The sequence below is a fragment of the Hippocampus zosterae genome, chromosome 13 (assembly GCF_025434085.1).
Source record: "Hippocampus zosterae strain Florida chromosome 13, ASM2543408v3, whole genome shotgun sequence".
NCBI lineage: Eukaryota > Metazoa > Chordata > Actinopteri > Syngnathiformes > Syngnathidae > Hippocampus > Hippocampus zosterae.
The window spans coordinates 12,133,534-12,147,473 of NC_067463.1; the positions used below are offsets into that span (position 1 = coordinate 12,133,534).

The window sequence follows — 13,940 nt, forward strand, 5'->3', positions numbered from 1 at the left end:
CGTAAATGACTGGAATGTGATGTCATTCAACAAGCTTTACCTCGTGAGGATGTTTGTAACTTAAATCTAGTTTATATCTTCCATGCTTTAAAAAATATACAGTATATTTCATAAATTCATCAACACAGAAAGAGGCACACTATTTTGTGTCCATCTTGCGATCTCACGTGATATGATCACATCAAATGTTATCATGTCGCCAGGGTCAAACATGCAGAAAATCTTCGTGACTGTCCATGGCCCAGACCAGAGACTATAAATGCAATCCATCCCAGTGAGTACAATTATCATTTTAGATTTGCAATCCCTACAGATAAAAAACAAAACATAAAACCTTTGACTCGAATTGCAAATGACAGTTAGATGATGAACATTGTTTAGCAAGTCAATGGTTCGGATTTCTGAATGGCTTACCTTTGTATTCACTGTAAATTGGGAAGCATTTAAAGTGACTTTACTACAGCAGTCAACATAATCGTGCCTCCATTCTCTGTAAGTCTTTTTCTAAAGGTGAAAAGTGACATTTGCAAATACACAAGGGGGGGAAATGTCTTTTAGGTGCACATGATTAAAATTTGGTTAATTGACACAGTGTACCCCCTCCGTTCATAATAACCAAGTGATGTATTAGTTGAACACATTTTGATCACATGCAACCGATGTACAAATGAAGTACATTTAAAGGACTTTTTTTCATTGCGCTAACAATCGGTGTTGGTACATCCCAAGTCTGACATACATCTTCAACTGATTCTCAGAAATCTTCAACTGATTCTGTTGCAAGCCTCTTTGTGACAGTCCTATACGAACGCCACAACTTAGTTGTACCGTCACATTTTAAATGGCGCACTCCTCACTTTAACAAATCCAAACACACATGTACAGTAAGTCCAACTTGAAATCCTGCACCGACACGAGGAGCCCATCATCCAATTTCATTACCTCTACTCATTCAGGGATTTCACACTGCGTTTATGTAACCGACAATCCTACATCACTGCTTGCTTATTAGAATGACATCAATGAGCACTCGGAAGCATGGTGCTCACAAAACTCATTCGCCCGGAGCCTCAGACATACGCAGAGGCACATGCACGGACACAGACAGCCACCAAATACATACCCAGGGCAGTCTTCATCTGTGCCAGCACCCCATCTTAACTGCTCTCACGCATGCCTCTCTCTCACACACACTGAAGAGCATGAAGATCGGCTTTGAGTCAATATGCGCCCCTCTCTCTCCGGCTCTCTGTACATGGCTTGCTCTCCTCTTCTGCTCCGCACCCCTCCCGCCCTCTAGCCCTTTTCCTTATTTGTGACGTGTCGACTTCAAATCCTCATCAGTCGAGAGCAGACACTACTGTCATACACTGTGTACTCAGTTGGAGAGAGTGTGTGTGAGAGGGAGAGAGAGAGAGAGAGAAAGAGAGAGAGAGAGACAGAGAGAGAGAGAGAGAGAGATAAAGAGGGGGGGGGAGAGAAAGAGAGAGAGAGAGCGCTTGTATGCGATCCTGACAGTCGGACCAACAGGCAGAAGTAGATTAGGTGGATGATGAAGCGAGGACGCGCGCTCGTGCACGCTTGCATCAACGGCACAACCATACACAGTTAAACAAATAACGTGGCGGTTTTGGAGGGACACGCCCTTGGCAACACAAAAAGGCAAAGATGGGAGAATTCACCCGTCAAAGGAACGGAAATTAAATTCAACACGTTGACTGGCTTGAACACAATAAACTGTGTGTGTAGCAGGAGACATTAGTCTTAGTAATAAAGTGCGCCAACTCCAAGCCCTGAACTATGGCAAGCATTTATTCCATATCCTTGATGTCAGACATTAGTGCCTTTCATATGTGGAATTAAATACTCAAATGGTTTCCCATACTGAACAGTAACGATGCATTAGAATACGGGGGCGGTGAAGCGCTACGAAATTAAGGTTTAAGAGAAAGAAACATCGAGATTTTAAAGCGTAAAGTACATATCAGAAGACGTTGAGAGACCCTTTAAAAAAAATAGGGAAATTCAGACTGGTATGAACGTGTTCAAAGCACACAACCCCCCAACTTCGAAGCATCGGCGCAGTTACGCAACCCTCTCTTTTCATGTCGCATTTCTCGCGGTAAAAGCATGACGTGGTTTATTTATTTATTTATTTGCAATTTCCCCTCTGAGATCACATAAATAAAATAATATTCTGGAGCACAACTCTCAGTATGGAAGCGTCACATTTTAATGAACACTCGAAATCAAGCAGGAACAAGTCTAAATAAAAAGCAGGTTTTGCTGTGCTTAATGTACGAGATGTCATTTTCTTTGCCGTTGCTTTGCTTTAATGTAGTTGCTCATCGGCCACATTCACACTGCCGGGTGTGATGCCCAATTTGGTGTTTTTTCTTAAACATGATCGTTTTATGTACTCATTCACGTTAGAAAAACAAATGCGAGTTCTAATCCGTGATGTGACATGCGTGCGCACAAAGCATGACATTGACTGACACACACAAAAGACGATGTCACACATGTTTATGGATGGAAATATGGTCCAGTGTGCAGACGCTCATCTTTTTATTTCATATCAAGGAGCAACGCTGGAGGTGACATACATATTTTAGAGAAATGAGATGATGCTTTTCAATCTTATCATATCATGGGGATGTTTACTAAAGGTGACATCACTTCAAGGAGTCTTCTAATAAAGATGACGTCAAGTCATTGCCGCATATAATAAATGAACCATTTGCATTGCTGAATGACAACTATGGCCGCAAATGTCAACATTATCGTTTCATGCTTCAAGTGCAGTTAAAATTAAATCAAATGTGAAGTCAACACTGTTACTCAAAAAATTTAGATTCACCGACAATTCGATCAGCAGTGTCGTGGGCACTCGCCCGACCTACGTCAAGGGCATATTGGACCAATGATGACGTACAGGTCGGATGTGTACGGATGAGCGTTCTTACTGTAGACGCATCGCAGACATTGCCAATTTATATCGACACACAAAAGAGCTCGGATTAAAAAAAAAAAATCAAAATCAAAAGTGTACTGTTCAAACTATGAAAACTGAAAAATCAGAGGCATATCGCATATGGGCAAATCAATTAAAATTGAGCAGCAGTGTCAATAAAGACATAATTTACTTGTATCTCATGCACTGATTCGCTACTAACAGCTAATTAAAGTAATCAATTGTTGCCAACGGCTGTCACCATTTTGCATACTGCGATCGATGGCACATTTGTTCAAAACTAAAATGCACACCGACACAAAAAACTCATAACTCCTCACAATTGAACTTTTTACTTGTGTTTGTTTCTACTTGTATTATGATTGTGTATGTAAGATTGGTATATGTGCATTATATTTCATGAACCCATGACTGCGGATGTGTATGACATAGAATGACTTCTCAGCCATTCAATATTGACTACTGAGTGATTCTTTATTTCTTCTAAAGAGAACAGAGAATTATTTCTGATGTCGACCTTGCAGGACTTATTTTGATTTCTCAGCGGGTTGAAAGGAATGTATAGATAACATAATCCTCTCAGGGTCTTTACCTTCTGCTGCTGTGCTAAAAATGAAAAGAAGAGCACTTCCTGTACTGGCAAATTGCAAGTGACCCGCTGACCACTGAAAAGTCTCTCCTTCACATTGGTGGAAATTCTCTACCTCACCATGCCGCTAAAAGAATGCTAATGCTTTCAATGCATTTAGTAAGAAAACACAAACGTTAAATTAAATTCAGAAGTACACAAGTGTCATTGTGTTTGTGCAAAAAAACCCTGCATCATGTTTCTAGAGACTCATCATTGACACCTACGCCCAAAGAGATGATCATACAAAAAAACTCCAAAAATGTGTTGGAGTTTTCTTTTTTTTGATTTTGTTCAAATTTATGACATTCCTTAACCTTTCAGGTTTCCTTGCTCAAAGATATTAAACGACTGATGACATCTTTCATATGACTCAGTGTTTTCAATAATTACATGTGTGGGAAATAACGCCAGACCACTCGATTGACGTGGACCCGTCTGGATCAGCATGGGCAGCCCCTCGCTGAGGAAGAAATCAATCAATCACGCCCAAATAACCAAGGCTGGACAATCACCCTGAGATATTGATCTCTTCTGCATATTTTCCACTGTGGTGTTATCTTAGACATGATCCAGGAAAGAAACAGGTTGCATTACAATTAGAAGCATTATAGGATGAACTTGAAGGGGCATATGACCGTATTAAAAAAAATTAAATAAATAAAAGATGCGGTGCGTGGCAAAACAACAAACCCACCTTAACGATGGCGAAACTGAAAACATGACCAAACTGAGAATGGTTTGCAAAATTAAAGCCCTTACACACTTTAAGATTATAATAATATATAATCCTGGAATGAAACAGTAGGAAGGAGAGGATGTAATCAATTTGTGGCGAAGCATTCATAGCGTCCCTCTGCACGGCAAGATAAACTCCTCCCATTACAGAGGCACAATGCAGTGAAGGTTTTCCATTAAGACTCCAACCGCAGCCTCCCCTGCCTCTTTGCAAGCCATTAGCTCAGAGATTAAATAACACCAGTTTGCAGACTGCCACTCGTGCGGCTGGATTTTTTTTTTTCGGCACTAGATGGGAATTTGCATACATTTCATGACGAAGATCAAAATCCTACTCATGCACTACACTTAAACTCAAAACGCATTTATCTGCATCTTTTACAAATTGAACAGGGGGTCCAATTCCCACCGCTACATGCTGATTTGTGTATCTATTAGATTACACCCGTGACGATCTTATTTATGTTTATATTGCGCTCTTCAGTGAATGTCATTTGCGCTCCCGACCGAGACCAGCAACGTAATTGGTGTTTCTTTTTGATGGCATGCTGGGCCGTAAAATTGTCTGTAAATAGACTAACCAGAACTTCCTGTTTTGGAGTGCAAATTTGTCAGACACACACAAAGTTGTACGCAGTAGGTCTGTTTTTAGAGGTCTCATAGCAAACATGGTTTGTAGGGTTCAAAGTCACAGCAACGGCATAAGAGGTCAACTAATTTGTGATCAAATGGAGCCTGTGATAAGAGATAGAATCTTGCAGAAGCAAACAGCGAGAAGGTTTATTGGACTTGGATATTAGACGAGTATAAACAAAACTGTTCTGACATTGGGACTGCATTTGTTTGTTTGTTTTTAACAACGGAAACAGTGCTCACTGTCTTTTCAGGAAGGGTTTTTAACTCTGGTCAAGGAGGCAAAATTATTTTTGAAACGAGCAGAGGAAATAATACGTTGAACGACAGATTCAATCATGCCACCCCCCCCCCCCCCATTTACTATTTGTTTGGATTCGATATTCAACATGGCTGTGCACATTCTGCACGGTCAACAATGTAGGCCATTATTTATAATAGCGGTGAATCTGACGTTGTGTTGAGCTTGCAGGATTTCCCCAGAGAAATTTGAGGGAAGGAGACAGACCAATTCTTTACCAGCAGAATCTGTAACAGAGCGATATGTGACGCATATTTTGAACCCCCCCCCCCCCCCACACACACACACACACACTCTAGACAAACTGCCGACTTTGGAATAGCCAGAGCAGGAAAGAAATATTGTTTGAGAAAAAACATGGCTTGATCACATCGTGTTCAGTGCAGGGAGGGGGGGGGGGGGACAGCACTGAGAAGGGGGCACTAATATTACCATATCACTAATATTACCCTAAAAACAGTACTTTATTATTTTTTTTATGTTTCTGTTTTGCACTGTATTTGAAAAGCGTCTTGAGTGGCGCCATCTGTAACACCGACTGGGAAGTATTACAATAGAATATAGTAGTAATACAGTAATAAGTAATACAATAGACATTTATAGTTTAAATACAGACCTCTGCCTTAAGCGCTGAATCATACGTATAGGGTGAATCATACGCCGTATAGGGTGAAGTGAAGCGATCTGTGAAGATGCCATTAAACAACAGTATGTTTTTAAAAAAAAACCTCACAGTTTCACGGTGATAAATGTGCTGAACTCTTGCGCACCAACATCGAATTCATCATGTAAGCCATCGCACATCACAACATTATTTTCAGTGGGGCCATTGCAGATTACAGTGGACATCAATCAAACATTACACCATTGTTTTGTTTTATTTTTTTGCACTCAACGCCAGTATTTCTCACCAGAAAACAACAGCCTCTATAATAAAATACCAAAAACTTTTATTTGTAGAGAGAGATCTGTGCCTTAAGTGAGGGAGGATGGGGGTGCAGGAGCATCTTCGTGGAGGGGCGTGGCCCCCTAATAGCCTGCCGATGGAAATGGCATGTGTGTGTTTTAGCTTGAAGGCATTCGGGTCTGCAAGCCTGCGCTTGGGGTCCCTTTGGGGAATAATTTGGCATAAATCGTAACGTTATATCATTTGAAGTGTGCAAACGTACATAGGTGCACTGGTGTGCCAGTTAAAACAAACCTACTGTACTCAATCGATCACTCCCTCCAACCTTCTGATGTAAATGCATGTAGCATTTCCAGTTTACTCAGCTAGACCCTCTATTGACTGCACGATGGCTTCTTCCTTGCAACCATTTTTGTCACATGCAAAAAAAAAAAAAAAAATGGTAACGTGAATGGAATAGTAAATAAATATCGTGACCAAATCATGAAACACTGACTGCATTTTTGTAAACAAGTAGCTCCCCACTGTGTGCAGCCATATAAATATCTGAATGAAAATATAATTTAAGTTCAGGGTGTACCTTCCCTATTGCCCAAAGACAGCTGGGATAGGCTCCAGCATGCCCTGCGACTCTTGTGAGGTAAGCGGATCAGAAAATGGATGGATAGTTTGGTTGAGTTCCTCAGATCATGAATATTTTGGTGGAAACATCAAGTCAATTTTCATAGGATTTCGGGGAACACATGTTCTTTTGCTGGCATTAGTATGAAGAAGTCTTTGGAAAAATGTCTCCCGTGTAAGGGGTCGCTGGACCGATGCTTGAAGGGAACCATGGCCTGTTGCGGTCAATCAGAACAGTTTCTTATTGGCAAAGTTGACCTAGTCATGTTTGTTAAAGATATGTTAAAGGCTTTATAGGATACAATACGGTGCCCACACTGCATTTCGGAGGTAAAATAACCTGATATAGTTTTAATTTTGCGAAAAGAGTAGGCACGTTTTTAGTTGAGCGATAGCGTCTGCGTGAAAATACCCAAGCACAACGATCGCATCCACCATGACAGTGGATGAACTGAATTGAATAAATGAATGGATAACACAGCAGCGCAACTTCAGCGAGAGCACTTTTAACAGGTGGCTAGCAGTCGAGGCTCCCGCAGGGTGGCAGTTGGTGTCACAGGTGCTGCTTGCGCGATACATCACTCAGCTTTAGAGAGCATCATTGGCCAAGTTGGCAGAGGAGCGCCAGTCTGTCAAGGTGCATTACTCTTTTCTCCATGTGTCGCATACCCCAAATTTAGCCCAGCATACCCCCTGGACTATCGTGCACACACACACACACACACACACACGCGCGCAAAAAAAAAAAAAGAGAAACATCTCCACTCTCACACTGCCATGACTCGTCATTGCTCTCAACTACTACCAAGCGCCTCACCTTCCACACTCTCTTTTCCCTTATTTTATCAGTCTTTCTTCGTCTCCCATTGTCACGCTCCAAGGCTGCCCTGACACAGACAGATCCCATTAACCCCACCTGTGATTCGTCCTTAACTCTGACAAGCAGAAGCAACGTGCAAGATGATTTTTTTTCCCCCGACATCCAAATTCAAACTCAATGTCACTGAACAGGTTTTCCTTTTCTCGTGCTTTGTGACAGGTTCGGCGGCAGCGCTAAAGAAATAAACGACCCCTGTCAAATGAAATGACTTATTGACAGTGATATTCTCTAAGGGTACAAATATGTGATTTTATTTCTCTTTCCCCTTGTTCTTTTGGGCGCTCTTCTCGAAACGAGACAGTCTTGTTGCAATTCTATGTGGCAATCAAAGAACTTTGCAATCACAGATTTTGCAACGTAAACTGAAGAGGGTAGTAGGCCGAGTGGATTGTGGTCGGTTTTGTGCACAAGCTAGCTGGTGATTATCATCTGCATCGTATATTTGCTACTACCGATGGGATACACGTTTTTAATCAAATTGATAAGTGTCAATTTGACAAGTATTCAAATTTTTCAATTGCACACCTTGGTGTTGCTCTCATCAGTTTTACTTCAGAGGTCAACCTTCTGGTAGGAATTGTGGTGCAAGCGCTCAATGTTTTGGTCCAGTCCAATTCACAGTTGAGAAGCTGCGATAAGTTGTGTCAGTCAAATTAATGTGCGTGCGTTCATTTTCAGTCGTTTTTACCCAACAATATCCAATTTCATTGCAAACTACTGACTGACATCCAAGGAGCCTTTGTTCCAACTCCAAAGTCAACTTTAGAATCAACCGGATCTTGTTCATATCAGCCACAACAATAATTTGTTTAAAAACTAGACCATCAAGATATCCTTTATTTGTCCCACACTGGGGAAATTTACAGCCTCCAGCAGCAAGAATGTGGGTAGAAAAAAGAAAGAAGAAAAAAAACCAAACAAACAAACACTGTTCAATTAAGTGCAATATAAATACAAAATGGATAAATCGCACTATCTACAGTTGTTTTTCACATCATTTAATTATTATTATTATTATTGTTGTTATTTTTATTCAGCAGCCTGACAGCAGTCGGTAGAAACGAGCGTCGGTATCTCTCCTTCCTGCAGCGCGGGTGTAACAGTCTCTGGCTGAAGGAGCTACCATGTGCTGTCAGGGCGGGCTGGAGGGGGTGGGAAGGACTGTCCATCATAGCTTTTAGCTTAGTTAGCATCCTTCTGTTGCCCACCTCCTCCAGAGTGTCAAGGGAGCAGCCCAGGACAGAACTGGCCTTCCTGACCAGTCGCTCCAGTCTCTTTCTGTCTCGGGCTGAGATGCTGCCTGACCAGCAGACAATGCCATAATGGATGGCCGAGGCCACCACCGAGTTATAGAAAGTCTTAAGGAGCGACCCCTGAACCCCAAAAGACCTCAGTTTCCGGAGTAGGAAGAGTCGGCTCTGTCCTTTCCTAATCAGGGTGTCCGTGTTTGTAGACCAGTCCAGTTTGTTGTTCAGAAGAACACCTAGGTACTTGGAGGAGGTCACCCTCTCTATGTCCATACCCTGGATGTTCATCGGTGCTGGTGAGGACTGTTTCCTGCAGAAATCCACAACCAACTCCTTAGTTTTCCTAGGGTTGATCTGGAGGAGATTCTGCTGGCACCAGTCCACAAAGTCCTTCGTCAGTCCCCTGTACTCCCGATCGTCCCCCTCTGTAATGATGCCAACAATCGCAGAGTCATCAGAGAACTTCTGAAGGTGGCAGTTTGGAGTGGCGTGTCTGAAGTCCGAGGTGTAGAGGATGAACAGGAATGGAGCCAGAACAGTCCCCTGCGGCGCTCCAGTGCTGCAGAGAAGCCTGTCCGACTCACAGCTCTTCAACCTCACGTACTGCGGCCGATTTGTGAGGTAGTCTATGATCCATGCTGTGAGATGGTGGTCCACTACGGCGTTCTGCAGTTTGCCTCCCAGTAAGTTGTGCTGGATGGTGTTGAAGGCACTGGAGAAATCAAAGAACACGATTCTCACAGTGCTCCCAGCCTTCTCCAAGTGTGACAGCACTGAGTGGAGGATGTAGATAATGGCGTCTTCAACGCCGATGCCAGGCTGATAGGCAAACTGCAGCGGGTCCAATGCCGGGCTCATCAGCGGTCGAAGGTGGGCGAGGACGAGTCTCTCCAGCGTCTTCATCAGGTGAGACGTCAGCGCCACCGGTCTGTAGCTGTTCAGCTCCTTAGGGAGGGGGGTCTTGGGCACTGGGACCAGGCACGAAGTTTTCCACAGCTGTGGAGCTCTGCCCAGCTTCAGGCTCAGGTTGAACATGTGCTGGACAATGTCACACAGCTGATCAGAGAAGGTCCTGAGGAGCCGGGAACGGATCTTGTCTGGACCTGCTGCCTTCCTCACATTCATCTTCCTCCGTTGGTTCCTCACCTGCTCTGTTGTGACGGACAGGCAGGAACCAGGTGACAGACTGGGTTGATGAGAGCTGGTCGAAAGAGGAGGGGGAGGAGAAGAAGACCTCAGTAAGAGTGGTTGCAGTTGGTGGTTGGGGGAAGGGACAGACGACTGGTCGAAACGGTTGAAAAAAACGGTTCAGTCCATCTGCCCAGTCCTTGTCCTTCTCAGTCAATGTCTTTGGGCTGTCATGGCCTGAGATGGTTTTCAGGCCCTTGCAGACACCAGTGACATTGCTGGCCTGTACCTGGTCCTCCAATTTCATCCTGTATATCTTCTTCCCTTCCCTGATCTTTCTTCTCAGGGAGGGGAAGAAAATCTTATGAATAACAAGAACTCACCATCAACACAGCATCCAAGTAAACTACACATTTGATCCGAGATCTCCGTTAGAGTTTCAAACCCAGTTTCAACAAACCCAGAGGGCTGTAACATTAAACAGTAAAAAAAGAAAAAAGAAAAAAAAGAAGGCAACTCCCTTAAGGGGTTAAAAATAACACCTGCACAATGATTTGGTTTGGGGTGTCTGTAAATTAATTGTGCACACTATTTTGACCTCTTTTTCCATTTCCCTTTCTGTTCCTCACTCTACAACGATAAATAATCTATCTTTAACTCAGTTTGCTCCATCAGCATATTCCCAGTGTGGCCCAGAGGCAAGTCAGTGGAGAGCCAGGAAAGATGGAGAGAGAAGGGCAGGGATGAGCCAACTGTTCCAGATGAGGAGAGTAAAGGTGACTGCAAGGTGGAAACCTGGGATCAAACAGAAGTATATGCAAAAAAAGAAAAAAAAGAATAAAAATGTCAGAGAAAGACATGAAGCGATATTAGTGTGCAAAAGGAGATAAAGAGGTAGCGACATGAATTATGCCCAAGAAATCGACAGGAGTGAGGAGTGCAGAGTGAGGAAATTGTCGGATTGGAGGTGGATGTCAACACAATCGTAATAGTCAAGGAATTAAATCTATGAACCAGCCGTGAAATGCCAGTGTCCTTTCATAATATGAACTGAAATATGGCCCACAATCAAGCAGTGACCAAAGTGGAAATTGAGTTTCAGAGTGGGTGATGTAAAACGGCACTGAGTCAGCAGAGATTGCAGGCAAGTGTGAGTTCATCGCCCTATGGCAACATGTCATGCTGTGCTTGATGAACTAACAGGGCAGGCAATTAGTTCCTGATATGACATTATTAGTCAGCAATAAGTGAACACATCATTAACTCAAAGAGCCGTCCAAAAGCCTCTTTTCCCGCCTTCACTTCTATGCAAACAATCAGCCTCATATACTAAAGGTTATACCATCCATTATAAACCACTACAGTGGAACCTCTACTTACAAAATGAATTGGTTCTGGAAGAAATTCCTAAAACTAGAAAGTTTTGCAAGTAGAGACGCGTTTTCCATGTAAATGCCCTAATCCGTTGCAACACCCCCCCCCCCCCCCGCCCGCTCCCCCCAAAAAAATTCAGACATCAATGTTTTCTAAAGCATAAAAATGCATCAACATATGTAACAATTACTTGTTACAATTTGATTATTGCACAATAAATGACAGTTGTGCATAATGTAAAAAAAAAACGGGTAAAGGAAAGAATAAATATGATTTAACTTTGCGTCGTAATCGTTTTTCTTGCCATCTTTAGTTGATGTTCTCTCTCAGAGTGTTTTTTGTCTGGCGTTTTGGGAAGAACTGTTCCAAGGATGTTTGCTTTTGTCGGTTTTTAACAATCCTTCGAAAATGTCCAAGGCAAACATTAGCATAGTGAGCGATTGCCCGACACTTTTTCTGCATGAGTCACATTTACGTAAAAGAATCGGAACACCTCATGGCCCGAGGGACGAATGACGAGGACTCTGCATAGACATATCCATCTATTTATCTATCTACACACATAGACACATACGGTAGAGGTTCCGCTTACCAATGGAATGCCAGGAAGATGCTAGGCAATAGCCAATGGCAGAGCAGCTATAAGTATGTTGCATTCAGCCAACTCGGAGCTACGACATGAGCTACGACTTGAAATTTCTTTCGTCACAAGTAGCAATATTTTCTTGTCGAGGCGTTTTGTAACTTGAAGATTTTGTATGAAGAGACATTCGTAACTACAGGTACCATTGTATTTGGGATCTTGGGTAAATCACGGCCAGTATTTTTGTGCTTCAGATAATAGACGTCATCAACGACTCAGTGGCGCAACACAGGAAAAAAAAAATTGGATTAACTGTGGGGAAAAAATATGATTAATGTCCATAATGTGAAGTGCCATGCAGCTCCAAAATGCCTCTAGCCAATCCACGCCAAATATCAAAGCTGATTTTGCCTCCAAGTCAATAATTCAAAAGTTGACACTCCAGAGGGAGCTGACTCGTGCATGAAATGCGACAGCGTTTTTGTGCTACTTTTTATGGAGAAGCTTGAAATGTTTCCACTCTTTCAAGAAAAAAAGAGCTTTGCTTATATGCGGTAAGCAGATTTGGACATGGTGAGTTTTGATTGCACAGAGCAGAAGCTTCCTTCAAGGTTGCCCACTGCAAGACTCGGCTCACTGGGCAAAGTACAAGAACTAAGCAGGAGGAGGAAGGAAGGTAAATTGAGGGAAACATATAAAATGCAGGAAGGATCAAGCTTCAAAAAAAAAAAAAAAAGAAAAAAAGAAAAAACACATTAAAGTGACCTAGTTAACTGTCCTCGCACAAACGACTGCAATCACTGGACTGTCATATCATTTTCTCCACTACAACAAAAATTCACGCTGCAGGGGCAAGCATGGACCGCAATGTGATGAAAGAACACTCAACCAGATGTCTCACTTATGTTCGAGGTACCTACAGGTAATTACCATTAGTTTTAAATTCGTCTTTGATCATGTGCAGTCGATATATCGAGTGAGGCTTGACAATTCGTAACTTGTACTTTGGTTTAATGCGCAGTGTCTTCACTGTGAGATTAGTTTGTTTGACGAGTGGACAGTGAATAACGAGTGGAGAATTTAATCGGGAATTACCAAGGGAACAAAAATGTCTTGAAGCCCTTCTCTTGACTTAGCCGGTGTCATTCCATTACACTTTTTGACACCAAGCATTGTTGCATGGACTTACGGCTTTCATGGCGTCTAAATTTTGAAGCAATAAGTTAATTCACCTTCTGAACCTTTGATGCCCCCACCCCCCACCACCACCAGCATTGTTGCATGGACTTACGGCTTTCATGGCGTCTAAATTTTGAAGCAATAAGTTAATTCACCTTCTGAACCTTTGATGCCCCCACCCCCCACCACCACCAACCCACCCCTCATTATTTTGTTTTTGTGGCTTAACTCAGCATTTTCCCACACTTTTGGCCTCACACCTCACCTTGGCATCACAAGTGCCAAGATTCAATGGCTCCAACATTAAAAGTGTTATTTCGCTAGGTAGTGAATGGTGGAGAAATCTCGGGGTTGCCTCACAAACACTTTCTCTTTGTCACTGTTTGGAAACCTTTGGGACCATTTGCCATTTGGAGGCGAATCTATGGAGCCAACTCACTGAAAAAGTGTGCCCACTTTACTGCTGTCCAACATCGAAGATGGATTTAATAAATATCTATTATAATATATAATACAATTTAATAAATATGGAAATTAATTTCTGCGGGGGGCGGCCCGGTAGTCCAGTGGTTAGCACGTCGGCTTCACAGTGCAGAGGTACCGGGTTCGATTCCAGCTCCGGCCTCCCTGTGTGGAGTTTGCATGTTCTCCCCCGGCCTGCGTGGGTTTTCTCCGGGTGCTCCGGTTTCCTCCCACATTCCAAAAACATGCGTGGCAGGCTGATTGAACACTCTAAATTGTCCCTAG

The 13,940-nt window shown here is 42.8% G+C and overlaps 1 protein-coding gene across 2 annotated transcripts in view; it reads right to left on the reverse strand.

Moving 5' to 3' along the window:
- doc2d (double C2-like domains, delta) overlaps nt 1-1,478 on the reverse strand; it is a 28,439-nt gene extending 26,961 nt beyond the window's left edge. Inside the window, exon 1 of one of the 2 annotated variants that reach the window (XR_007966117.1) lies at nt 1,124-1,478. The gene's annotated coding sequence lies outside the window, so the exon portion shown is untranslated. The remainder of the gene's footprint in view (nt 1-1,123) is intronic. The other variant, XM_052084184.1, reaches the window with a different exon arrangement.
- Nucleotides 1,479-13,940: the final 12,462 nt, after the last annotated feature.